At 42.8% G+C, this 27,104-nt stretch overlaps 1 protein-coding gene across 2 annotated transcripts in view; it reads left to right on the top strand.

Moving 5' to 3' along the window:
• COLGALT2 (collagen beta(1-O)galactosyltransferase 2) overlaps positions 1 to 27,104 on the top strand; it is a 142,645-nt gene that overhangs the window by 2,054 nt on the left and 113,487 nt on the right. The gene's annotated exons all lie outside the window — the stretch shown is intronic.

The following is a 27,104-nucleotide window of genomic DNA, read 5'->3' as shown; positions in this document are numbered from 1 at the left end:
CACCGCCACTGTGGATGCTGTCTCTTCTGAGCGCTGTCCCGCCTGTGCATCCTCCTGGGGTGCCTTTCCAGCTGCAGGTGCAAACGGCGCCAGGGTGCCCTGGGGTACTGGGTCCTAGGGATCAAGCCGCCTCAGGAAGGCAAACAGCTAAGTTTTGTTGCCCTAGGATGGAGCACAGGGCCTGGTTCCTGTACTTGCCGCAGGGAGGGCCAGGGCATCAGTGGGGTTGGCTGCCCACCTCAACTTTAGAAACTGGTCCAGTCCCTCACCTTTATAAAAGCCAGCATCTGCGGGTGAGAAATTGGTGGCCAGGTGAGCTGCTAAGGGACTTGTGGAGAAGGAGGTGGACGCTGGCTGGGAGATGGGCAGCCAAGTACATGGATGAGAGGCCTCTGGTCCCCTGAGAACAGCAGAGCCCAGGTGACTCCAGAACAAGTTCTAGCCTGTGTTGAAGAAGGGAGCTGTCCACAGATGAGACATCCTCAAAGGCACAGTTGGGCAGAAAGGGAGAAGGAAGAATAAAGCAGGAGCTGGAACTGGCCGCCTAACGCTACCTGGTGGGAGAGGTGCAGAGGTGAGAAAGCAAACATGGGATATAGTGCAGCACTGTGCTATACACTGCTGCACTATATACCCCGCTTTACGTGACCACCGCCACGCGAAGGGCATGCTATGTGGAAAGTGGGAACGGAGGTGCAGCCAGGTTTAAAACCAGAAGGAAGGACTTTTTTTTTTTAACTGTTTCAATACCGAAAGAAAATTTCCTAAATGTCAGTTCTTAGATGCTTTTTTCAAAAGAGATGTTTTACAGGATGGTCTTGGCCCTTATGCATTGTCTGGTTTTAAAGAACATCACGTTACTATAGGAGGTTAGTGAAGGGGGACGCAGGTTTTGCTACGCCGACCTCATCCATTTCATTGTATGGTTAACTTTTGAAAGCGATACGATGATCCTTACTTTACAAAGAAAATGAGACTTGGATCAGTTCAGTCACTCAGAGTCTCAGAATTAGTAAGTGGTGAAACTGGAATTTGAAGCCAGGTTTGTTTCTAAAGACCACTCAAAAAAGGCAATGGTGGGAACATAATATAAGCGAAATGAATGTAAACCTATAGGCGGCGAATCGGGAGATTTGAGTTATTTGTCACTAGCTTGATATGTGGCTTGGGACCAGTTACTTGGGATCCATAGATGTCGGGTTTCCTTATCAGTAAAATAAGGGGATTAGAATCAGTGATTTCGAAAATTCTTTCCAGCTCTTGAATTCCATAGATTGTATGATATGATCAGAGTCACCCAGCAATGATTATACATCCTGAGTTCCCTGGATATTCCAGATTCTATGGACGCTAGTGTTCTCTCTCTCTCTCTCTCTCTCTTTTTTTTTTATTTAGCTTTTTATGGCCTCACCCTCAGCCTATGTAAGTTCCCAGGCTAGGGGTCAAATCGAAGCTATAGCTGTCGGCCTACGCCACAGCCACAGCAACATGGGATCCGAGCCGTGTCTGTGACCTACACCACAGCTCACAGCAATGCCAGATCCCTAACCCACTGAGCGAGGCCAGGAATCGAACCTGCATCCCCATGGATCCTAGTCGGGATGGTTAACCGCTGAGCCACGAAGGGAGCTCCCTGGTGTTCTCTTTAGAGGGGTAGTATTCCAATTCTGCATGGACCTTAGGGATCTGTTTTCCCTTTCCCATGTTCATGGTCCTATACCTTTATGGCCTGTGTTGGGAAGTTGAGGAAGAAACCAAAAGCATGAGTGAAGCCTTGGGCAACCCCTTCATTAGCTACTAAAGATTCTTCTTTGAGTTCTGGCTTAGAAATTTTATATAACTTATTAGTAATAATAATAAAATGCCAGTTTTTAAATAGTCCTTTACAGTTTTTCAAAGAACTTGCATCAGTTGTGGTATCTCATTTGATCCTTACTACCATCCTGTAAAGAAAGAAAATTAGGTCCACTTCATAGAAGATACTGTATCTAAAGTAACTGACATATCGAAGATTGTATTTACTTATTAGTTTCATAAATATCTAATGGTAAGAGCTCATAATTCTTTTAAGCACTTTGCATTCATTTTCTGGTTTCATCCTCACAATAATCCTATCAGGTGTGTTATTATTATTATACCCTTTTACAGACGGGAAAACCGAGGCACAGAGAACTTGTGCAAGTATATGCTTCTAATGACTTTCTTTTGTGCGAACTAAGCACTATGCCAGGTTTGGGGTGGAAAAAGTTGAATAGACGGGGCTTTTCACAGACAAATTATGTTGGGTTTTTCTATTGTTTTTTTTTTATTTCTATTTTTAATTTTTTTGTCTTTTTCTTTTTAGGGCTGCACCCTCGGCATATGGAGGTTCCCAGGCTAGGGGTCGAATTGGAGCTACAGCTGCTGGTCTACACCACAGCCACAGCAATGCTGGATCCAAGCCGCTTCTGCAACCTACACCACAGCTCACGGCAACAGTGGATCCATAACCCACTGAGTAAGGCCAAGGAGTGAACCCGCGTCCTCATGGATACTAGTTGGGTTTGTTAACCATTGGGCCACAACAGGAACTCCTGTTGTTTTTTAAACTGGGCAATGCGAGGTAATCTGAGTGGCATTTATAGGGTCTAGGGGAGTGCCAACTTCCAAATCATATCGGGGCTCTTGTGTAGCCATAGACAGCTTCTTGAGAAGAGTTGACAGTTTGAATTCAGTTTTGGGGGACAAATAGGAATCCACTAAAACCGGGAAGAAAGGAGGATTCCAAAAAGAGGGAACAGCAAGGCTAATAAAAAGTCATTGACCAGAGTTTCCTGCCAGGGGAGATAGAGTGGGTGACAGGTTTGCAGATTGCTCCTCTCCAGACTCATTGCATTGTACCGTCAGCGCTGTCGACTTCAAGACTGGCACTAGGGCAGTATTTGACTGGGAAAGTTTTGGGATATAACCCTCCAGGAGGAGGTGGTACCTCAGTTTAGGATGCTGCTGCTTTGAGGGGCTTCTGCCAATTCCTTACCTCCTGTCTCTCAGTCCTAGGCTCCCCACTCAACATTCTACGATGCCAAACTGACCGACTCCAATGCCAGTACATACTGATGTCAAAAATAGCGTCAAAAATGGCTGTGAGCTACCTAGAACTTTACAAAACAGAACCATGTTGAGCGCAAAATCTGGGCTGCCAGCTTCCATTTGATCTTATTTTAGTAACTGTGCAAACTCACTCTTCTCAATCATCTGCTTACCTCTGACAATGGCTGGAGGAGCATCTAATGAGACTTCTTTCCTGGAGTTCCCATCGTGGCTCAGCGGTTAACGAAACTGACTAGTATCCATGAGGACGCAAGTTCAATCCCTGGCCTTGCCCAATGGGTTGAGGATCCGGCGTTGCCGTGAGCTGTGATGTAAGTCACAGATGCCACTCAGATCCTGCATTGCTGTGGTGTAGGCCTGTGGCTACAGCTCCGATTGGACCCCTAGCCTGGGAGCCTCCATGTGCCGCAGGTTCAGCCCTAAAAAAGACAAAAGAGACAGAGAGAGACAGAGAGAGAGACAGAGAGACTTCTTTCCTGTATAAGGAATTGAGAGCCTGGTTCAAGGATCACATTTAGATTTCCCAGTGGTGTAATTTTTCTTTCTTTCTTTCTTTCTTCCTTCCTTCCTTCCTTCCTTCCTTCCTTCCTTCCTTCCTTCCTTCCTTCCTTCCTTCCTTTCTTTCTTTCTTTCTTTCTTTCTTTCTTTCTTTCTTTCTTTCTTTCATCTTTCTTTCTTTCTTTCATACCCTGAACTACAGTTCTGGACCAATTTATACCAACAGGTTGACCTGAAAACTTTTTCAGAGGATGAGTGCAGTTGTCTTAGTTAGCATCACATTTACTTGGATTCAACTGAATTAAGGAAAGTTTATATTTTAGAAATACTTTGTACCAGCAAAGTATTTACCTATTTACCTACTTGATCTCAAACCCCCACCAACCTGTTTTTCTGCAAATATCACAACTCTGTGATAAGAAACTGAGATATTTCTTGTGTTCTAATTAAAACCTGCACTGGAGGGAGTTCCCTGATGGCCTAGTGGTTAAGGATTCGGCCATGTCACTGCTGTGGCTCAGGTTTGCTCTCAGGCCCAGGAGCTTCCACATGCCCCAGGTGTGGCCAAAAAAACAAAAACAAACCCTGCACTGGGTTAGCAAGGGGATCCCTGCTGTGCTAAACTACCAGATGAAGAGAACCGTTTGGCATTGTGACATGTGGCCATGCATTTCAGCGTGTTCTCTTTAATTCGGTGGAGCCATGAGCAGTGGCTTTAGCAGTAGAGGGAAGGCTGACCTCGTCCCCTTTCCCAAACCTATGATTAAGGGGGGCAGTGCCAAGTAACGTGATGATGAAGAATGGGCACAAGGAAAAACATTTGACCCAAAAGTTACATTAAGGAGAGCCTGCTGTTCTTTGTGGGAAGACAGTTGGGATGCACAGAGTCTGTGCCATCACAAGGCCGTAACTGTTGTGTAATTACAGACCAATCTGGGCATTTCGTTTGGTGGAGTTTTGAAAAGTAATACGTATGCTAAATTGGAAACCACCGTATGGCTTTTAAATAAAGAGATGTTTCTATTCACGTGAACATTAACAATGGTGAACTACTACTTGTTGTGGGATAAATCTTGGATTTAGTTCCACGTTTTAATGCCCAACCACTAGCATTTTGGTAAATGTTTTTAACTTGATACACTCATGCAAGTGTGTTTGTAAAATATTCTAAAATACTAACAATATTACTTTTCACCAATGGTGAGAATGATGTCACATTTTATCATTACAATCTTGACATTAAGTGTTTACGTTATCCCTATGGACAGAAGTTTCAGCTCAGGGCTGAAAACATACTCTAGTCCCCTTTTCTCCTTTAGTCTGCCTTCCTTACCCCATACTTTTCCTTATATTTCCCAGCCTGGTAGTTTAGTACTGAGGGGAGGGTACCAAGCTTAGAATCAGACAGACTAGGGCTCAAATCTCCTGTGTGGTCATGGGCACATCAGTGAATCTCTAAGCCCGCCTTCCTCATCTGGAGATGACTCATAGTAACACCTGCTTCAAAGGGGCATTATAACAAGCAAGTGAGATAATGTATTGCAACGTCTTTTTTAAAAAATACATTGTCTGACAGATCAATGAATCAATCAATCAATCTATCTATCTATCTGCCTACCTAGTATCTATCTGCTTTTTAGGGCCGCACCTGCGGCATATGGAGGTTTCCACACTAGGGGTTGAATTGGAGCTGCAGCTGCTGGCCTATGCCACAGCCACAACAAGGAGGATTCCGAGATGCATCTTCGACCTAGACCACAGCTTACCGCAATGTCAGATCCTTAACCCACTGAGCAAGGCCAGGGATCAAACCCACAACCTCATGAATACAGTCGAGTTTATAACCTGCTGAACCACAGTGGGAACTCCTATTTTCTTTTTTTTCTTTTTTTTTTAGCATAGCTTCTTTATCACCAAATTCTTCATTTAACTCATCTATTAGTTACATGGACTTATTTATGTATTTTTAACTTTTTGGCAAAGCAATATTTTTTAACATTTTAGGGCCACATCTGCAGCACATGGATGTTCCTGAGCCAGGAATTGAATCTGAGCCACAGCTGTGATCTATACAGCAACGCTGGATCCTTTAACCCATGGTGCTGGGCCAGGGATTGAACGTGTACCTCCACAGCGACCAGAGCCACCGCAGTTGTGTGTGTGTCTGTGTGTTTTTAGGGCCACACCCTTGGCATATGGAGGTTCCCAGGCTAGGGGTCCAGTCGGAGCTATAGCTGCCAGCCACAGCCACAGCCACAGCCACTCCAGATCCGAGCCGTGTCTGCACCTTACACTGTAGCTAATGGTAATGCTGGATTCTTAAGCCACTGAGCGAGGCCACATCCTCATGGGTTCATTAACCACTGATCCTCTACAGGAACTCTCTGCAGTCGGATTCTTAACCCTTTGTGGCATGGCGAGAACTCCTACAGTGTCTTTTACACAAATGCTACTAAATGGAATATAGTGCTATGTCGTCTACAGCTTTTCCTTTTGGTCTCATTTCTGTTACCTTTCTCATCCTAAAGATTTGTTAAAAAGAAAATATGTTCAAAAGAAGCTGTTTTCCCTCTTCCAGCAAAAAATTCTCAGCATAGTTCAGACTCACGTTTATGGAGCGTCTGTTCTAAACACTTTGGCGTGATCACTGATTTACTCCTGACCACGATCCGAGTGAGAGGTGTCACTACTGTCTTCACTTTACACAGAAGGGAACTGAGGCACAAAGAATTTAAATAACTCGCATGATGTCACAAGGCTAGTGTGGGGGAACCGGGATGTGACTCAGGCAGCTAATGTTACAGACTGAATACAGATGGTCTGTTGAAGATCAAGAAAGGACCAATTAATTCTAGTTTTTGCTTCTGTCGGTTGACCCAACTCAGGAAGATAAGAGGGCCAGTGTTTCTTTCAAAGAAGAATGGCCCCTTCTGCTTGAACAACACAGGAGACTCAGTGGTTTCCTTCCGCTGTCTTGATAATTTTGTCACCAAGCGTAAGCACTTTCTAGTTACTAAATTCTGTTCTGTGTTGGTAGATGTCACAGGAGCAGAATGAGACTAAAGAGGTGATTTGTAAGTAAAGGGGCCGGTCATTTGCTACCATCTCAACTACAGAGGAACAGAAAGAACTGGATCAAGTATTGTTAGTGACAAATGAATAAAGTAACATTATTTATATGCGCCGTGACTGCAGCATTTTGGGTTCATATTGGTAAGACAGGGTCAGTTTTTCAGCCTTTTAAACTAGTGGTCTTGGGAGTTCCTGCTATGATGCAGTGAGTCAAGGATCCTGCATGGCCACAGCTAAGTCGTTGGTCTCAGTTGCAGCTCAGATTCAATCCCTGGCCAGGGAACCTCCATATGCCATGGGCGATGCGAAAACAGCGCAACTTCCTTGCAAAGAGTTGGAGAAAACTATCAATCCTTCCCCTACTGTAGATTTCAAAACAGGTTTGGACCTCAGAATTGTGTATTTTCTTTGTGTAAATACCGAAATCACCTATCCTCTTGTTCTGCTTTAGGCAAATTGCCGAGTTAGAATGGATGCCTAAGTCGTCCTGGATCTGTTTGATTAAGTGACTTCCATGAGTGGGGAAACCAAAGCACAGGGCAGTTCAGGGTTATTTTTCCCCCCAGTATATTATGTAACAAATCTGTGAGATAACAGATTTCTAGATTTTAAGCCCTGTAGGGTTATTTCAGTGTTGACTATTTTATAATGACTATCGCTCCTGGTTTAAAGGAGCATGCCAGTTATTCTACGCAGAGGTTGGTTTTATGCTTTGGTCTTCAGTTCCTTTCTCCGGGTGATTCCCCCTGCTGAGTCTCTTGGTGACCCAGGTCCATAAGCATGCTTCCTGTGGCCCTCTCCCTTGACTGTCTCTGGTGGTCCAAGGAGTGAACAAGGAAAGCTTTGTAACCAGAAAGGCTGTGGGCTGTACCTTGGTCCTTTTTCCAGCACTTAAGTGTTCTCATGGGTCCTATCACTGTGTGGCACTGTCTTTAAGTCTACCGCTCACTATAGTAGGCCCATTATGAGACTTCTATAGGAACTATAGTAGAACTATTATAAGGCACATTTCTGCACATTTCTTCACATAACAGAACAATTATTCAGTCGAGTTAAATGTTGAGAGAATATGATTAGCCTGCAGTCTGGTTTTAGTTCTATTCCCCGGTTACCTTATTATGAAGAGTTTTCATTAGGTCTCTAAATCATAGATACTATTCATCAGGAATTACAAATTTTGTGTATTGTGTATGTCGTGACATTTTTGTGCTCAGAGGAGTGACTTGTTCATTTAATTGCATTTACATTGTTAGTGTATCAAAAATTGCTATTTAAAAAAAAGTGAAATCTCTTAGCATCCTGGTAGGTTTATTTATAGTCATATAATTATTTTAAGATTTTTCCTTCCTGACTTTTTCTTTTTTAAACTGAAAAAGTAATACTCTCCCATGATAGGCATTGAAAAAGTATGAATGGGAAATGATAAAAAGTTAATCTCCCTTCCTTTCCATGCCACCCACCAGGGGCAATCATAGTTAATGATTTCTTGTGTATTTTTCTAGAGACTTTTTTCTTTGTACCCAAGAGTGAGTGTTTGATATATCCTGTTCTGGACAAGTGTGATATCTTTAAGTCAATCTCTCCATCCCAGGTTCTTAAACTCTGCCAGCCAACCTGTACACATGCCCCGCCTGGCACAGTGAAAGCCGGCTTCACGCAACACCTGTTCCAGGTAGTGACTCGGAACCTCCCTCTGATCACACCCACCCTCCTCTCTTGTTCTTGTGTCTCTGACGCCCAGAAATCTGGCCCTGATCCCATTAAAAAAATGTTTTATGAAGTGTAACATGCATCTAAAAAGTACATCTGTCATAAACGTATAACTGGGTAACTTTTCACCAACTAAAAACACCTGAGAAAGCAGCACCTACCTGCCCTGCCAGGCCTGCATTAGTGCACAGCAACAGTTGTTGGGCTGGGTAGCCCCACTGTCCCCTGGATCTTGTCCAGGCCCACCCTGGATGTACTTGCAGTTGGCTCCCACGGTCTGACTCTTTGACTCCCAGGGTCCCTGTAGGCATTTGATGGTGACCCTTGCTTGCTGCTCAGGCTGCTTAGGAACCCTAGGACTCAAGTAGAAACTGCTTTCTAGAACCAGCAGACTCGGCAAGCTACTAGTGAGTGACCTAGTGGTAAAAGGATCAGGATTGTATCACTTTTCTCACTTACCATTCCTGTGGTTGGAAAGCTATGTGTTAACGTTCATAAAAGGTAAAAAAGCATCTCATTATATGTAGTAATTGAAAAGCCATGCAGAATACAGAGTGGTTGTAATTAGTTCACTGGAACTTAATGCCATCCAGAACCATGAAAATGCAGCATTTGTGGTGGGTGACATTAGCCAAGTCTCTTGTATGAATTAAACCTTAGATTTGGCTGGAGGACATTTCTTTTCCTTTCTAGGAGCACTGTACAGAAATCTTTCAGACTTGGGCTTCCAATGATAGCTTCCTGACATCCTGCCAGGGTTGAATTTATGATGTTATAACACATTGCATTTAATCGAGGCTGTAATTGTTATTATTTTAGTTGTTTGTCAAATTTAGCAAGCAGATGGAGGCTGTTCCTGGTTTAGCAGATGAGATTTTGTTCCTCTGCAAACATAATGCAAAACAATCCCTCTCTCCCCAGCAGTTTCTTTTTCCTTTTCTTTTTGTTATGGCCTCATCTGAGGCATATGAAGTTCCTGGGCTAGAGACTGAGACTGAGCTGCAACTACAACCTATGCCTTTTAACCCACTATGCCCAGTCAGGGATAGAGCCCGTGTCTCTGCATCAAGTCGAGCTGTTGCAGTCAGATTTTTAACGCACTTTGCCACAGAGGGAATTCCTCCACGGCATTTTCTGATTAATGTTTCAGGACCCCCTAGATGATGTTCATTTCAGGGACATAAACAATAGCGTAGGTATGGATCCTGATGGCAGAAGGCTGAGCGTGGGGCCAGGCCAGTGCCGAAGGAGCGTGCTCATGGGTACCTGGTTTAAGTGGTAAATTGGCTCTGTTTGAAGAATTCTTTACCTTTTAGGTTAGATCACTTCGAGGACTATTAAGAAACATATCAGGCTAGAGAGAGGATGTTCCTTAAATGGAACTTACCCTCTTGGCAGTTGTCATGATCTGCATCTCCCCCGTCCCCCGCCAATTCATGTGTTGAAACCCTAACTCCTAAAGAGGATGGTATTCGGAGATAGGGTCTTTGGGGGATGCTTAAGTCATGGGGTGAGGCTCTCCTGCGTGGGATTAGTGCCTTTATCAGAGAGGCTCCAGAGAGAGCCTTCCCCGCTTCTATCGCAAGAGTACACAGCAAGAAGTCTACAGCCTGGAAGAGGGCCTTCACCAGGCCTTGACCGTGCTGCCGTCCTGATCTCCTGACTTCTAGCTTCCAGAACTGAGAGAAATACATTTCTGCTGTTTGTAAGCTGCTCAGTCTGTAGTATTTTGTCACAGCAACCTGAATGGACTAAGATAGCTGTTAAGGAGTTCCCGTCGTGGCGCAGTGGTTAACGAATCCAACTAGGAACCATGAGGTTGCGGGTTCGGTCCCTGCCCTTGCTCAGTGGGTTAACGATCTGGCGTTGCCGTGAGCTGTGGTGTAGGTTGCGGACGCGGCTCGGATCCCGCGTTGCTGTGCTCTGGCGTAGGCCGGTGGCTACAGCTCCGATTCAACCCCTAGCCTAGGAACCTCCGTATGCCGCGGGAGCGGCCCAAGAAATAGCAACAACAACAACAACAACAACAACAACAACAAAAGACAAAAGAAGAAAAAAAAAAAAAAAAAAAGATAGCTGTTAAGCCCAAGGAAACCATGAAGGTAGTCCAAAGTGGCTGTATTTTAGGCAATAAAGAAGTACTTTCCAGCCCATTTTCTCTCCAAAAGAGATTGTATACATTTTGAAGGTGGGCAGGGCAGGGAGCTACTACGTCAAGCCTTTTTTTTTTTTTTTTATTCTCACAGGGAGAGTGATGATTATGAGAAAGGGGAATGTATGGACATACGTTGATTGAATTGACATGTTCCCTAAAAGTCACGTTAAGTGAGAAATTTTGGCTCTTCAGGGTCTTGGGGAAAGGCAGGATTTTCTGGCAGTTCTAACAGAAGAACTTAAATTCCTGGGCTGTCTGTGAGAAGTATGGCTGTGGATGCTTGGGGCTGTGGCATTCCCAACACAGAGTCCCTTGCTGGACCACTGGACTGCTTTTTTGTTCCTTGGTTTCCAGCCAGCCACATAATCTGTCCAAGCTCCACACACCACAGTCATTATGGCTGAGACCCGCCAAGATAGTGGAAAATTACTGCCAAGTGGAATCAGGTTTGTTCATGTCATCACCGCACCACTGAACAGTAAGCTTATAGGCAGCTCCCAAGTTGCTGCATTCCCTCTGCTAGAAGCAGGTGGGGTGGGAGCACATTCAGACCGTCAGACTGTGTCTGCATTTCAGATGGATATTGAGGCGTTGGCCTAGGAGGCTCAAAACAGCCAGGATACTAAAATATTTTAGAAAATTACAAATCTCTCAGCCTTTTCCCAATCTTGTTAGACTTTAAGATTTACTGGGCACATTGATTTCCAACCTAGAAGATTCTTTTGAGCAAGATAAACTGAATTTCTAATGCAGCAGACTAAAAAATGCTATCTACCTTCTTTTATTTATTGGACCATCAAGGATGGTTGATGTGGATAAACCCAGGCAAACATGTTGAAATTAGTAGTTGAGGTGGCCTCAAAGCACTCACCCCCATGGTCAAGGTTATTGGCCATGAGTGGATGTGCCCCTCATTACTGTACTGCTGGTCTTTTAGTATAAGGCTGCTGTGGTTCCTTTTTCTTTTTCTTTTTTTGCTTTTTAGGGCCACACCTGCGGTATATGGAGGTTCCCAGGCTAGGGATCGAATCGGAGCTGCAGCAGCCGGTCCACACCACAGCCACAACAACACCAGATCTGAGCCAAGTCTGCAGCCTACACCACAGCTCATGGCAACGCCAGATCCTTAACCCACTGAGCGAGGCCAGGGATCGAACCCGCAACCTCGTGGTTCCTAGTCAGATTCCTTTCTGCTGAGCCACAACGGGGACCCCCTGTGGTTCCCTTTTTTAAAGGCTATGCCCCAGATTGCCTTTTGTATGAAGTGCCTTGCCCTGGGGCTCAGTGTAAAATGACACTCCATAAATACTGCTAAATACCACCTAAATACTGGTTCAGGGGCCAGCTGCATGACAGCACCTAGGACATTTATTAGTTATGTAGACTTCCAGGCCCCATTTCAGCCACTTTCAATCAGAAGGTCTGTGGGAGGGGCCTGGGAATCTGGATCTTAAACAGGCATACCAGTAACTTGTATGTACCTCTGGTTCTGGGAACTGCAAGAGATGAGCTCTCGGGAGGCCCCATGAAGCATGCGGACCCTTGTGGAAGGACTGAAGGCTGTATGTATGTCTCAAGTGCAGGCCATGGGATTTTCAAAGCTTGGAAAGTTGGCACACACTGCAATCTTCAAAACCTCAGGTTCCAGACGCTTAAGCAATCAAGAAGGCCAAGGGGTTTTCTTATTAAGAGAAGTAGTAACATACAGGATTACAGAGAAAAGGCTCTGCCAGGCAGAGTTGTGTCCTTTATTGAGTCAAGCACATCTATCCTCCCTTCGTCCAACAGTGACATTAAAAAAAAATTTTTTTTTAAAGGCTATGCCCCAGATTGCCTTTTGTATGAAGTGCCTTGCCCTGGGGCTCAGTGTAAAATGACACTCCATCAAAACATTTTCTTTGCTCAGCTCTCTCGCATCATGAGCTCATGAAGCGTTTATGTCTATAGAAGAAGAGATATCTATGGGTGAACATCTCTTAATAGACTGGAGGGCCATCAAACCCCAGGGCATCAGCTTCTCCTAAATAGTAAAACACTGCAGCCCCATGTTCCCTTGTCTTGGTTCTTTTGTTGCTTGTTTTTAATTTTCTTCCCTTTAATTTCTGTTTGGCATGCCATTAAAACCTCCTCCTCTCTCTTGTGAAAAGTATAAACAGTCTATTAAATTAGCTTGCTTTTAGGAGTTGACGTTCAGCCTTCGGTACATAATAGTACAAAGCTCCTAACCTGGTGCCTTCACGAGTTATGAAACCAAAATAGAACTTTTTAGAAATTCACACTGTACCAAAGATTGTTCTGAGTTTGATGCTGCTGCAGGACGGTCTGGTCAGAGTTGATACAGCGGTGTCTTTATAACCTCAGCCTTCTCTGGGGAAAATTACAGCTCAGTGGCGAAATCTCATACTGCACCACACGCTCGGTTCTACCATGTCTTTTAGGCAACAGGTCTTTCGCAGATTCCATAGTAAAGGTCCTCAAGTTTATGTGTCCATTTTCTTTTTTAGTTCTTTTCCTTCTCTAAAATGTGAGCTGCATTCAACAGTGTGGTGCCTGCTGCCACAAAGATAACCATGTCCTGGGGGGCGGGAGTGAGGCCAGGTGCAGCTGGGGGTCTTCAGGACCATCCCTCCAGCCTGGCCCTTTACCCTGCAGCGTGCACATATCCTGGTTTTGTTATTTATGTTGTCCTGTAAAAGGACTGGGAGGCACTGCTCCTTTGCACACCCTGCGTCCCTTTGAACAAACCCCTTATTCTCTTCGGGCCTCGGTTTCCTCTCCTGTATCAGAAGATGTGCTTGAATTGTGGTTCTCGAATGTGGCTGCTTATTCGAATCACTCGATGAGGTTTAAAAAAAATACCAGTGTTGGCATTCCCTTTGTGGCTCAGCGGAAATGAACCTGACTCGTATCCATGAGGACGCAGGTTCAATCTCTGGCCCTGCTCCGTGGATTAAGGATCTGGTGTGGCTGTGAGCAGTGGTGCAGGTCACAGATGCACTCGGATCTGGCGTGGCTGTGGCTGTGGTGGAGGCTGGTGGCTACAGCTGCGTGCGCCAGGGGCAGAGCAGCAGTGGCCCAGGGCTCCTTCGTGTGGCTGGCAGAGGCTGTGCCCTGGCTAAGGAGCTTCGGACGGATATCAAGGCCTCCAAGCGCATCCAGCCAGTGGCCTCGGTGCTCGGGGCTCGGGGTTCCTTCCCAGTGTGTATTTTGGTGTGCTGCCCAGCCTCACTTTCGGGTGTTTTCTGTTTCATGCTGGTACAGGGCCTGTAATCACTTCTGGGTATTGAATTGCTGATGTTACTTTTAATAGCTTTGGATTCTAGCTTCTTTTGTTTCTAGATTTGCATAAACACTGCTGCCTTTGTCCTGTGGCCTTGACACAGCTTCAAAGCCTTGACTGGGCATCAAAGATGCATTGGAGCCTCATTTCTTAGGCATCAGATTACAGCAATGCCAGCAGGTGACTGAAGGTCACAGCCCCACTTCTGGGCCAGTTTTCTGTCTCCCCAAAATTAGATTCTGCCGAGTCCCCTTTGATAGTGGTATTGAATCTTAATAGTTTTCCCAGGGCCTGTGCAAATACTAGTGAACTAAAGGGACACTGCTGGCATTTGTCTAAGGAGCAAAAGACGGTAACTCACTAATATATACTAAATTCCCTGGCCCCATGAGAGACCCAGTATTAAGGGTCCCTCTGGGAAGCACAGAAACCTCAGGCTCATTGGCTGGTCTTTGCTGATGTTGGCATGGTGATGGCCAAACCCTCATTTTCCCACGTATCTTATCAAAATAAAGGCAGTAAGACTCAGTTATCTATGCATGGCTTGTCTGTCTTCTGGATACAAAAAGGCCAGCTTTTGATAACAGCTCAGCTTGGTCCAAGCATCCAGCTGTGTCTCTCTCTCTCTCTCTGGGTGCTTCCCAGCAGTTGGGTGGGTGTTTGGACAACAGAGGGTGATTTTTATCTTGGTAACTTTCCACGCAAGGCATCTAGTACCTCATGTTCCCTAGTGGTTCAGTGGGTTAAGGATCTGGTGTCACTGTTGTGACTGATGGAGTGTCGTTCAACCCCTGGCTGAGGAATTTTGCATTTACGGGTGTGACAAAAGAAAGAAAGCAAGCAAGAAAGAAGGAAAGAAAGAAATATGACATACCATAATCTATGGAATACTGCAAAAGTGGTTCTAAGAGGGAAATTTATAGCAATATAGGCTTACGACAAGAAACAAGAAAAATCTCAAATAAACAATCTAATTTTAGATGTAAAGACCTTAGAAAAGAACAAACGAAACCCAAAGTCAGTAGAAGGAAGGAAATAAAAGAGTTATGACTCATAACTAATGAATACATGATTAAATTGATTTATTAAGAAACGGTGCTTTATAGAGAATTTTATTTTTTTATTATTTATTATTTGTTTTTTTTTAGGGCCACACCCACAGCATACGGAAGTTCCCAGGCCAGGGACTGAAATCAGAACTACAGCTGCTGGCCTACACCACAGCCACAGCCATGCTGGATCCAAGCTGCATCTGCAACTTACAGTGCAGCTCATGGCAACACCAGATCTTTAACCCACTGAGCTGGGCCAAGGATTGAACCCACATCCTCATGGATACTTGATGGGTTCCTTCCTACTGAGCCACAAAGGGAACTCCACATAGATCATTTTCCACTAGAAGAAATCATCAAACATGCAGCAAAATGATAGTAATAAATAATAAATACAACAAAACAGTAAAAAACCCATGGTTACTTTTTAAAATTTGACCCACTATTTTTATTTTTTATTTTTCTATAATTCTTTTTGGTTAGACCGTATTAGAGTTTCTTTTAGAATTGAGTTTGTTCACCACTTGGTACACCTTCTTAGCCCCTCAGAGCAGGGTGTAAAGAGCTAGATAGCAAATATTTCAGTCTATTTTGAGTAAGGATTGTAGGAAGATGAACATTTGTGTACCTACCACTTGCCAGACACTGTACACACACGTGTCTTTCTCTGAGGACCCATCATGATACTTATTGGACTGATGAGACGTAAGGATCAAAAGGGCCTGGCAGCTTTCTACGGAAGATCAAACGATTTGAAAGTAAAGAAGCTGGAACTCAAATTTACTGACGTCTGTTCTCCTCACTAAAACTCAATGTCCTGTGTATCTTTAGTCTTTTTCTTTAAAAAAAAAAAAATAGGAGTTCCCGTCGTGGCGCAGTGGTTAACGAATCCGACTAGGAACCATGAGGTTTCGGGTTCCGTCCCTGCCCTTGCTCAGTGGGTTAACGATCCGGCGTTGCTGTGAGCTGTGGTGTAGGTTGCAGACGCGGCTGGGATCCCGCATTGCTGTGGCTCTGGCGTAGGCCGGTGGCTACAGCTTCGATTCAACCCCTAGTCTGGGAACCTCCATATGCCGCGGGAGCGGCCCAAGAAATAGCAACAACAACAACAAAAAGACAAAAGACAAAAAATATATATATATAAACTTTTTATTTTTGTAAAATATATATCACACAAACTTTAATTTTTAATTTTTTTTTTTTTTTTTTTTTTTTAACAGCTGTATCTGCAGCATATGGAAGTTCGTGGGCCAGGGGTCAAATCAGAGTTGTAGCTGGAGCCTACACCACAGCCATAGCAACACTGGATGCAAGCCACATCTGTGACCTGTGCCACAATTTGCAGCCACACCAGATCCTTAACCCACTGAGTGAGGCCAGGGATTGAACCCACATCCTCAGAGACAATGTCAGGTCTTTAACCCACTGAACCACAACAAGAACTCCTTGCCATATTTCAGTGTACAAATCAGTGGAATTAATTACATGCCTAATATTCACCACTCTTTATTTCCAAAACTTTTTCATCATCCCAGATGGAAACTCTGACTAATCAGTTTTATCTGGTTTCTTAGCTGTTTGCTTTTGTGCATCATGCCCCACTGTATTTTCAGATTTTCTTGAATTCTCTGCCTTGCCTTGGTCCCTTCATCTATGCCATGAGGCTGGATAGGCTGATCTTTACAGATTTTTCTAGCCTCAGCATGCTGGCTGTTTGCAGTTCCACCACTGATGCCATGAAAGATAAAACAACTTACTCTGTTGCCACATTATTTAAGATGCCAGTCAGGCCTTTGTTTCTTTATTGGCGCTTAGAGACAACTTTTCAGTAGTTTTGGCTTATTCTTGTCTCATATCTTTGCTGAAGAGCCTGATGGTTCATACCTATACCAATTTATAAACATTTAGAGACAATTTTTGCCCTTTGAGATAGTAATTTTATGTGTCAGTTGGGCTGGGCCATGGTGCCTGAATTGGTGGTCGAGCATTATGCTGGATGTTTTTGTGAGGGTGCTTTTAGCTGAGATTGATGTTTAAATCAGTGGACTTGGAGCAGAGCTTTCCAAAATGTGGCTGGGCCTCATTTAGCCAGTTGAAGGCTCAAATGAAACAGAAGAGGGATCTCCTCCAGGGACAAGGGATTGTGCCATCAGGCTGCCTTTGGACTTGAACTGCAGCATTAGCTCTTCTCTGAGGCTCCAGTCTGCCAGTCTCCCTACAGACTTTGAGCCTGCCGACCTCCAAAGTGTATGAGCCAATTCATTAAAATCTTTCCTTCTCTCTGTAGGTAGATGTTCGATAGATCGATCGATAATGAAGTAAATGTATTACGTGTTATACAAGGGTGTATAGTATACGTTTTCTGTCTCCCCCCCACCACCCTCTTGCTCTGCGGCTTTCTAGTTACCTATTTTACTAGTCCCATTTCTCTGGAGGACCACGACTGTTATAACCTCTAACTTGAAAGAAAATACCACCTCTTTCATGAACAACAACAGCTAAAAGAAGGGCTGTGTTGAGAAGAAAAGAACCCAAAGAATTACGTCAGAAGAGACAGTTCCAGATCTGAGAGCTGGGAAAACCATTGCTGTGGACCCCTGGGATGGAATAGTTGTTGCAAGAATATACGTATGGACTTTTCTCATGGATGCAAAAGAAGTGCAGGTTTTCCCTAGAAGCAAACCACCCCCCCACCCCGCTTTTGAAAAAGCAGAAATAGGAGTTTGCCACTTGCCATTGTGATGGGAAACCCTATATATGCTGGTTCTTTGCCAAAGCTGCTGGCCAGCGGGCGGGTCTGTGTACCTGGCTCAGTCTTCCGTGCAAGGGAATTAGCTTGTGTGTGCACTTGGGGGCCGGGAGAACCTGGCAGTGGAAGTCCAGTTTCATCAAGCTAATGAGCTATTGCACTGAGGTGATAGCGCCTCCCCAGGGAGAGGCCTTACTTCGCAGGGGTGTCATTTACCACAGAGATGCTGAAGATTGGTCCCTGCTGGCGCCTTCAGATGCCGAGAGCACAAGTGCCTGTGAAAAGTCTTTGTAACACAGAGCTGGGCAGGGCCGTGCCCTTTCTTGCTGATGCTTTCACGTAGGGACAGAAGAAAAAAGTTGATTGTGTAGGCTGCGGAAAGATAAAATCAGGAAGGCAACAAATTTTCTTTTCCAAGGAAGGTTCTCCTCGGCCACTCTTTGACCTATGTTCTCGGGGTTCAGTCTCTAAAATCCAACTCTTCCTTTTTTGAACTGAATAAAAAGGCAGTCCTTCAGCAGGATCAGAATTATCTCGAGAAAACACTGCTCTCTGGCTGCCCCTCTCAGTGCGCTCTGATCTTGGCTGCTCAGCTGATGCTCTCAAGCTGTAAGCCAGCTGCCTGCTTTCCCAACAACCTAGCGCCAGCTGTTCCGCGTTTCTGCACTAAGGCTTTCCTAGGATGCCTTAGTTACGCTGGGGTCCAAGCATGGTAGCCTAAAATGCTCCAGTGAGTTTTTCTTCTCATATAATAGTAAATGAGAATTAAAGGACAGAGGGTCAATTTCTGCCCAGAAGCGAAGTGGATGTTGAAGCCTTTCCTCTCTTCTCGGTGACGAGGTACCTGAGATTTGGCACTGCTTCCCCTAATCTGTGTATCAGCTGTCAAGACTTTAGATGATAAATTGCATTGGCATTCTATAGCTTTGAGCTAGAAAGCAAATAGTTTCTCTGAAGGGAACGCTTCATCTTTTTGATGTCAAAGTAGCAGCAGATAAATCAACCTTAGTCTGTATTTTACCTTCTGAAAGCACTTCTCTGCAGTGGATTCTTGAGTTCCCATTCTGGTTAAATTTCACTACTTTTATTTGCTAGGTAATGGGTTTGGCTCCATTTTCTTGTTTCCAATTCTTTTCATTTTTTCCAAAGCGACCTTTTTCCTAGGTAGGTTTTGGTTAATTTATTGATGATCTATTTACTTCCCTATAAAGTCAGCAATACCAGAAATGCTGCTGTCTTAAATAAGTAGAAGCTACTCGTAACATCACCTTGTGAAAAATGATTATGACTTCAAAAAAAAAAAAAAAAATCCAGACAGGTAATTCTTGTTTTCAGCAACTTAAAAAAACTGTATTTGCTGCTTTCCCTGGCCTTTGATCCCTGAACTGACCAAGGTTACACAGGGCTGCAGTTGGTAGTTAATTTCAGCCTGGGTGGTAAAATAATGCCTTGTGGTTCCTGGACCCCTGAACAATCAACTGATAACAAGTGAAGTCATTGCTGGTGGAAGAATTGCATATGTCATTGTCTCAAGAGACACATGGACTTCAGATCCTGTCTGGGGACCTACTTCCAACTACTTGTGCAAACTCCTCCCAGCTCAGTTTGAACTTGGCCTTGATCTCACTTTTACATTTCAAAGAGCTTGAGTGCTGCATATCCCCCACTAAGTAGACAGTAAAAACAAAACTAGTAACCTGTTGTTAGAAAAATGAAAGGGACTGCAGGAGTCATTTCACGATTCTTTTATCTAATTCTGTCTAAGAAGAAATTCCTATTTTTTGACCTCATAGAAAAGTAGAAAACTTTGATTATTCCTTTAAAAATGTTTTAAATATTGAGGAGTTCTTGTCATGACTCAGTGGTAACAAACCCAACTAGTATCCATAAGGATTCGGGTTTGATCCCTGGCTCAGGGATCCAGCATTCCCCATAAGCTGTGGTGTAGGTTGCAGATACAGCTTGGATCCTGTGTTGCTGTGGCTGTGGTGTAGGCCAGCAGCTGCAGCTCTGATTCAACCCCTAGCCTGAGAACTTCCATATGCTGTGGGTGTGGCCCTAAAAAGACCAAAAAAAAAAAAAGTTTTAAATAATTAATATGTAAAAACAGAAGATGTATTTGTATTTGCCTGCCTTACCTTAATGGCTTGCTTTTTCTTTTTTTCAATTTAATTTAATTTTTATTTTATATTGGAATATAGTTGATTTACAATGTTGTGTCAGTTTCAGGTGTACAGTAGAGTGATTCAGTTGTACATTACACATATCCATTCTTTTTCAAATTCTTTTCTCATATAGGTTATTACAGAATATTGAGTCGAGTCCCCTGTGCTATATAGTAGATCCTTGTTGATTATCTATTTTATATATAGAAGTGTGTATACGTTAATCCCAAACTCCTAATTTATCCTTCCCCTTCACCTTTCCTCTTTGGTAACTGTAAATTCATTTTTGGAGTCTGCAAGTCTGTTTCTGTTTTGTAAGTAAATTTATTTGTATCATTTTTTTTAAGATTCCACATATAAGTGATAACATGCTGTCTTTGTCTTTCTCTGTCCTGCTTATTTCACTAAGCATAGTACATTCCAGGTCTATCCATGTGGTTGCAAATGGCAAAATTTCATCCTTTTTATGGCTCAGTAATATTCCATTGTATATATGTACCACATCTTCTTCTTTTCTTCCCTTTTTTGGCTGTCATGAGGCATATGGAGTTCCCAGGCCAAAGATCTGATCTGGTGCTAGTTTCGACCTAAGCCTCAGCTGCAACAAACTCTGATCCTTAACCCACTGTGCCCAGCTGGGATCAAACCAGCGTCCCAGTGCTCCCAAGACACTGCTGATCTGATCCTGTTGCACCGCAGCAGGGACTGCTGTTCCACATCTTCTTTATTCATTCTTCTGTCAGTGAACATTTTAGACTCCTGCCATGTCTTGGCTGTTGCAAAGAGTGTTGTAGTGAACATTGGGGTTCATGTATTTCTTGAATTATGGTTTTCTCTGGATATATGCCCAGGAGTGGGATTGCTGGATCAAATGGTAGTTCTATTTTTAGTTTTTTAAGGAAACTCCATACTGTTTTCCATAGTGGCTGCACCAATTTACATTCCACCAACAGTGTAAGAGGGTTTCCCTTTCTCTACACCCTCTCCAGCATTTATTGTTTGTAGACTATTTTTTTTTTTTTTGCTTTTTTTAAACTTTTAGGGCTGCACCCATGGCTTATGGAGGTTTCCAGGCTAGGGGTCGAGTCAGAGCTACAGATGCTGGCCTAAGCCACAGCCACAGCAACACAAGATCTGAGCTGTGTCTGCAACCTACACCACAGCTCACTGCAACGCCGGATCCTTAATCCACTGAGGGAGGCCAGGGATGGAACCCGCATCCTCATGGATCCTAGTCATTCGGGTTTGTTACCACTGAGCCACGATGGGCGCTCCTATTCATGGACTTTTGATGATGGCCATTCTGATTGGTGGTACCTCATTGTAGTTTTGGTTTGCATTTCTCTAATACTTAGCGATGTTGAGCATCTTGGCCTGCTTTTTCAATAGTGAACAAACCATAACCAGCAGTGTGTTAACTGACTCTGTGATGGTCCCCTGGGCTCCTGGGCTCCTGGTCTCCTTCCATGCTGACTCACGTGACCAGTGGAATAGGTGGAAGTGGGAGGGTGTGACTTTCAAGGTCAGATCATAAAGGCCATTGCCGTTTCTGCCATGGTCTTGTGGATTGCCTGGTCTTGGGGATATTCCTCATGCCATGAGGACATTGAAAGAATCCCCAGGAGAGACCCACGTGGAGAGGAACTAAGGCCTACAACCAACAGCCAGCACCAACTTGCTGCCATGAGAGGGATCCACCTAGGAAGTCAGTCTTCCAGCCCAGTCCGCTTCTCAGATGATATCTGTTTATAATAAGCTCATGAGAGATGCCAAGTGCAAATGTCCTACACACCTCACCTACACTTCTAAGAGCATAAGCAATGTCATCATTTGAAGGGGTGGTGTGCAGATGTTAAACCCCACTTCCCTGGAGCTTGTACAGGGGGGAGAGCAATGATAAACAAATGAATACACCAAACATATGATTGTAAAAGTTACATGTTAAGGAGAAAATAAAACAGGATAATGGAGTGTAGATGAAGTGCTTGCAGAGGAGAGTTCCTCATATGTACAGTGGTCAGAGAAGGACTTTTCAAGAAGATAATATCTGAGCCAAGCTCTGAGTGATGAGAAGAAATCACCTCTCAAGAGAGGATCGGCTTGGAGAAGCCAAGGGAAACCAGTCAGGTTCCTAAATCAGAGAAAGGTTACACTTGTTGGAAGAAAAGAAGCTTGGTGTGGCTAATCTCTTTTGGACTCATGTCAGATTTGCCTGTTAAATGGCATTCCATTCTTCTTTGGGTTCCTTCTTGGGGAAAATGTGGTCTGTTTTCAGTATCATCAGTAATACTATAATGTTTTATTTTAATTCTTATTCATCTGTGTAACTGTACAATTAAACGCCCACCAGCCAGTGGAAATAAATCTGATTCGTGCTGTTAACTTTGAGTTTTATGTCAGCAAATTCCCTACTTTAGCATCCTCTGCTTCCTGATTACACAGTGGAATGTTCTCAAAAGACTTTTTTTTTTTTTTCCCTGTATTGTCCTCTATAGCAATGCCATTTTTAATAGGATTCAGGGAGCAGTTGCTCAGTACAAATCAAAGTGCTTTGTTTTCAAATGACAAAATAAAACCAAACACAGCATGCAACCCCAGCAGTCAATGAAAACATTCTACACAGCCATCCAAGGAGTCTGAAAAACAGGTGAATGCTGGGCATTGTCAGTTCTGCATCTGTCTCTCACTGAAAGCCCAGGTCATGGGTGTTGAAAGGATGTGCTATGCTTAGAGCATGCATCACTGAGTTTTAGGTGCCTTTTATTTGCTGTATTTTCTTTTGCTTTCTTGAGGCATGAAGCAAAACTTCACAAAAATGTAGATGGTTGATTTGGATCCTGCTCCGCATCTTCCCACGAAAACTATTTGAACACAGTACACTTTTCATGTCCTTGGTCCTGCCATTAATATCACTGCCTATCTCATCTTGATTAAGAAGAATATTTCTCAGGTTGGCTCAAGGCTAAAAAGACCTATTTGCTTGGGTTTGCTTTGGTTTGTGTTTAATTTCTGAGTTAAGCAGTGGAATATTAAACTACTTAAAAACTGTTCTGTCAGTTTCAATTGTTTGAAGTGTCGATGTCTTTATCTCCTAAAACAGGAACAAAACCACCAAACATAGTGTGAATTAAAAACAATCGGCTTTAGTTGAAATTTTTTTAATCTTCTATTTTGTCAGTTAATGTCACCAAGAACTTTGTTAGACAAAGTACAGGCAAAGGCTACTGATTACTGATTTAAAAAGAAAAACCCTGTAAATTGATATTCGAGTTATGTTTTCTGCATCAACCCATTAGTTCTGTCCTGGGGAAAAGTCTCAATGAGTAATTATTTCAGACCAGTGAGCTCATAGCTGTCTGCTTGGCAAAGCTCAGCTTTGGTTTCTTCATGAAAAATAAAATAACTTGCCAGGATTTTTCTGTCTCATACCTGAGTCCTCACAAGTGCTGCTTGTCACCCCTTAAGATTTAGCTTCTTAAGTCAATGACGTTTCCTCTGCCTCTCATATAGTGCAACCACGGAGTGAGTTTGACTTGATATTGAGAAGCCAAAAATCAGAGCACAGAGCAATTTTTATTTCTTTCAGAGAGAGAGGCACATTTATAGGGACTGTGAGAAAGGACTTTAGCCATTCAAATTCAAGTGTTGAAATTTAACACAAAATCTAATCTCTAATAAAAAAAATAATAATTACAGTCTGGTTTGCTTTAATTAGATCTATGGTTCCACAAAGATTCCTCTTTGTTTTTTAAAAGCTTCTCCGTCTCCCCTCCATTTGGCTCTTACTGCTTGTTACTGGCAGAAAAAGTATTTCTTCCTTCTGAATTTATTCTGATCTCTGCTGTCTGGAGCATCTTCTAGAATATTAATTCATGACTTTGAAAGATGACCTATTCAGTTTTGTGGGGGCCTCTGTGTCAAATTTGGCTTTAAAATATCTTATGCCTTTTCATCTAAATAATTTGTGCTGAAATCCAATGTCTGTTTTTTTAAATACTAGATTTTTAAGGTAAAGTGAAGAGTGTGTGTAGTCTGAAAAAGGTTTATACTGTGTCTTGATTTTATTAGCAAGGAGAAGTTTCCTATGAATGAAATCATTGTTAAGATTTGTTTTCCATTTTGTTTACTTTGCTCCTGAAGATATTTTGAAACCTTGATTTCTGGGAATGGAATTCCTTGTATGCTTCCGAGGAAAGGAAATGTAACACGCCATTGAGAATAATTAATACCAGGAAAGCAACATCCTTCTCGCCCCTATCATAGTGTAGAGGAACAAAGCACCCATCTGCCAGTTCAAACCTAATGATGAAAGAAGAGGTGTTCTTTTGTACATGTTAAATCTCTCAGATATACTTTTTAAAAGTAGTTTCGTTGTTTTCAAAGATATATGGTCATTTAGGGTAATGCTTATTGTTATCCTTAGAGAATCATTTTACATTAATATATGACAGTTGTGTCTCCTTAATATCCTTATCCTTGATATATGAATTATTTTTCTCAACAGTTTATTATGTTATATAGTCCTCTGCAAGGTAATACCTTTTACTTAATAATGGGAGCTAATATTTATTGAATACTTGCTCTGTACTGAGCATTATGGTAACACTTTCTGAGTTAATTCATCAGGGCTCACAACCACCCCATGAAACACCTATTATTAGCAGTAGCCTCATCTGACAAAGGGGAAACTGAAGTGGAGACAAATCAAGATTTTTCCAGAGCCACATGCTTAGTGGCAGAGCAATGACCTGACCCAGGCCAGAGGCAGAGTGACTTGGAAGCTAAGGGAGCTTAAGCTTCAGTCCCCCTGTTGGGGGCCGTTGGAATATATTCCCATCTGCTTTGGTAAAATGCACAAAGGGAAACTACTTCATCAGCAATGGGCTAAGACCCCTTAGCCAACTTCCCTCCATCACTCTTCCCCCTACTTCAGTCCGTGGCAGAGCAGCAGTAGGTATATCTGGGATTTAGCTGAGGGGAGCTAACGTGGGGATGCACTCAGTTTGGGATTAGTGGGGAGAGTGTGGTTCATAGTCATTTCTGTGTACAGTTTATTTCTCTGGTGGTCCACTTGACACACAGGTGAAGGACCAAAGCTGTGCTCTGTAGCTAGTCTCAGAAGGAATCAAGGTACAAAGGAGAAGCAATGATTGAAACTTGTCTCTAGAAAATATTTCCAGCCATCCGACATGAAAAAATATAAGTGGATGATTTTGTTTTCATTAATTCCTGGTCAAAACAAAACTTCTCTTCCATCAGAAACATACTTGATAATACAGTGAATAGAATTGAATATAACTGCAAAGCTCTTGGACACTTTTCTTTTTTCCATGGGACTCACATGGGAGAGAATATATCAGAATTGCTCCCAGAGGCAATGTGCCTGAATACATGCATGGTTTCTGCAGCACAGCACTTCAGCTTGTGTTCTAAAAGATGGGAAAAAAAATGAAAGACGATGGAAGGCATCTTGGCCTCACAAGTCCTGGTAGCTCCATTTGAAATGGCTCTCAAACCATAATTCAAAAAAATGCTTGCACCCCAGTGTTCTATGCAGTACTATTTACAATATCCAAGGCATGGAAACAACTTAAATGTCCATTGACAAAGGATTGAATAATGAAGATGTGGTGTGTATATATATACACACACACACACACAAAGGAATATTACTCAGCCATAAAAAAGAATGAAATAGCAATGAGGTCCTGCTGTATAGCACAGGGAACTATATCCAATCACTTGAGACAGAACATGATGGAAGATAATGTGAGAAGAAGAGTGTGTATGTAAGTATGACTGGGTCACTTTGCTCTACAGCAGAAATGAACAGAACATTGTAAATCAGCTATAAAAAAAGGAATGAAATAGCGCCTTTTGCAGCAACATGGATGGACCTGGAGATTATCATCTTAAGTGATGTAAGCAAGGCAGAAAAAGATAAATGTCGTATGATATCACTTATATGTGAACTCTAATAAAAGCTGGTACAAAAGAACTTGTTTGTAGGACAGAAACAGACTCAAAGATTTCAAGGTCAAACTTAGGGTTACCAAAGGGGAAACTGGGGTGGGAGGAGGGATAAAGTGGGAGGATGGGGTTAACATATACACACTACTATATATAGGGTAGATAATAACAGGGACCGATTTTCTAGCACAGGGGGGTCTACTCAATGGTCTGTAATAATCTGTATGGGAAAGAATAGGTATATTTATATGTATAACCAGTTCACTTTGCTGTAAACCTAAAGCTAATACAACATTGTAAATGTCCCAATACAAATTAAAAAAAACCATCACCAACACAGTGAAATGGTTTGAAAGCTTTCTACATGATTAATAATAAAAAGCAAATTTCAACTGACCTTAGTTGAAGAAAGACTAAATTTTTCTTCTCCTTATACAACGAGATAGTGGAAAATAATTGTCATACAAAGAGTCAATCAGAGACTATTTTAACAAAAATCTGGGAAAGTAAGTTCATAGAAGTAAGGTAGTTAATAAAATATTTTTCTGGATTGTGGACGTTTGTGGCATTTCTCAGCCTTTGAAAATTTGTTATAAGGACTTAATTACAAAGCACATTTATTAATTTGTTGTAATTATTTATATGAAAGTAAGTTCATAGAAGTAAGGTAGTTAATAAAATATTTTTCTGGATTGTAGACGTTTGTGGCATTTCTCAGCCTTTGAAAATTTGTTATAAGGACTTAATTACAAAGCACATTTATTAATTTGTTATAATTATTTATATAGTAATTTTCTCACCCTAAATACTCACTTTCATACTTAATTTTACATTTGGAATCTTGTGTTCCTTTTCTTAAAGTGGGTTCCCCCCAAGTTATATAAGCTTCAAGCCCCGTGTAACCTTGATACAATCCTGCCCAAGCCCTGAGTTTCAAACACAACTCTGGCCCTTTTGCACCTCTCTGCCACTTGAGCGGTACAAACAGTCCATTTCAAACTTTATTTTGGCTTTTTTTTTTTTTTTTTTGTCTTTTGTCATTTTATGGCATATGGAGATTCCCAGGCTAGGGGTTGAATCGGAGCTGTAACCGCCAGCCTACACCACAGCCACAGCAGCATGGGATCTGAGCCACGTCTGCGACCTACACCACAGCTCATGGCAACGCAGGATCCTTAACCCACTGAGCGAGGCCAGGGATCGAACCGGGGTCCTTTTGGATACTAGTCGGGTTCTTTAACTGATGAGCCATGACGGAAACTTCTGTATTTTGACTTTTGATTGGCTCACAAACTGGCTGTTCTGTCAATTACGTCTTCCTATAAACGCTGTCTGAGTTAATAAAGTTTATTCTTATTTAACA

This window comes from Sus scrofa, chromosome 9 (genome assembly GCF_054392235.1).
Source record: "Sus scrofa isolate SSC_HxYL_T2T_F1_AM1 chromosome 9, Sscrofa_HxYL_maternal_Yorkshire_Landrace_v2.0, whole genome shotgun sequence".
Lineage (NCBI taxonomy): Eukaryota > Metazoa > Chordata > Mammalia > Artiodactyla > Suidae > Sus > Sus scrofa.
This window is presented reverse-complemented; position numbering and strand designations above follow the sequence as displayed.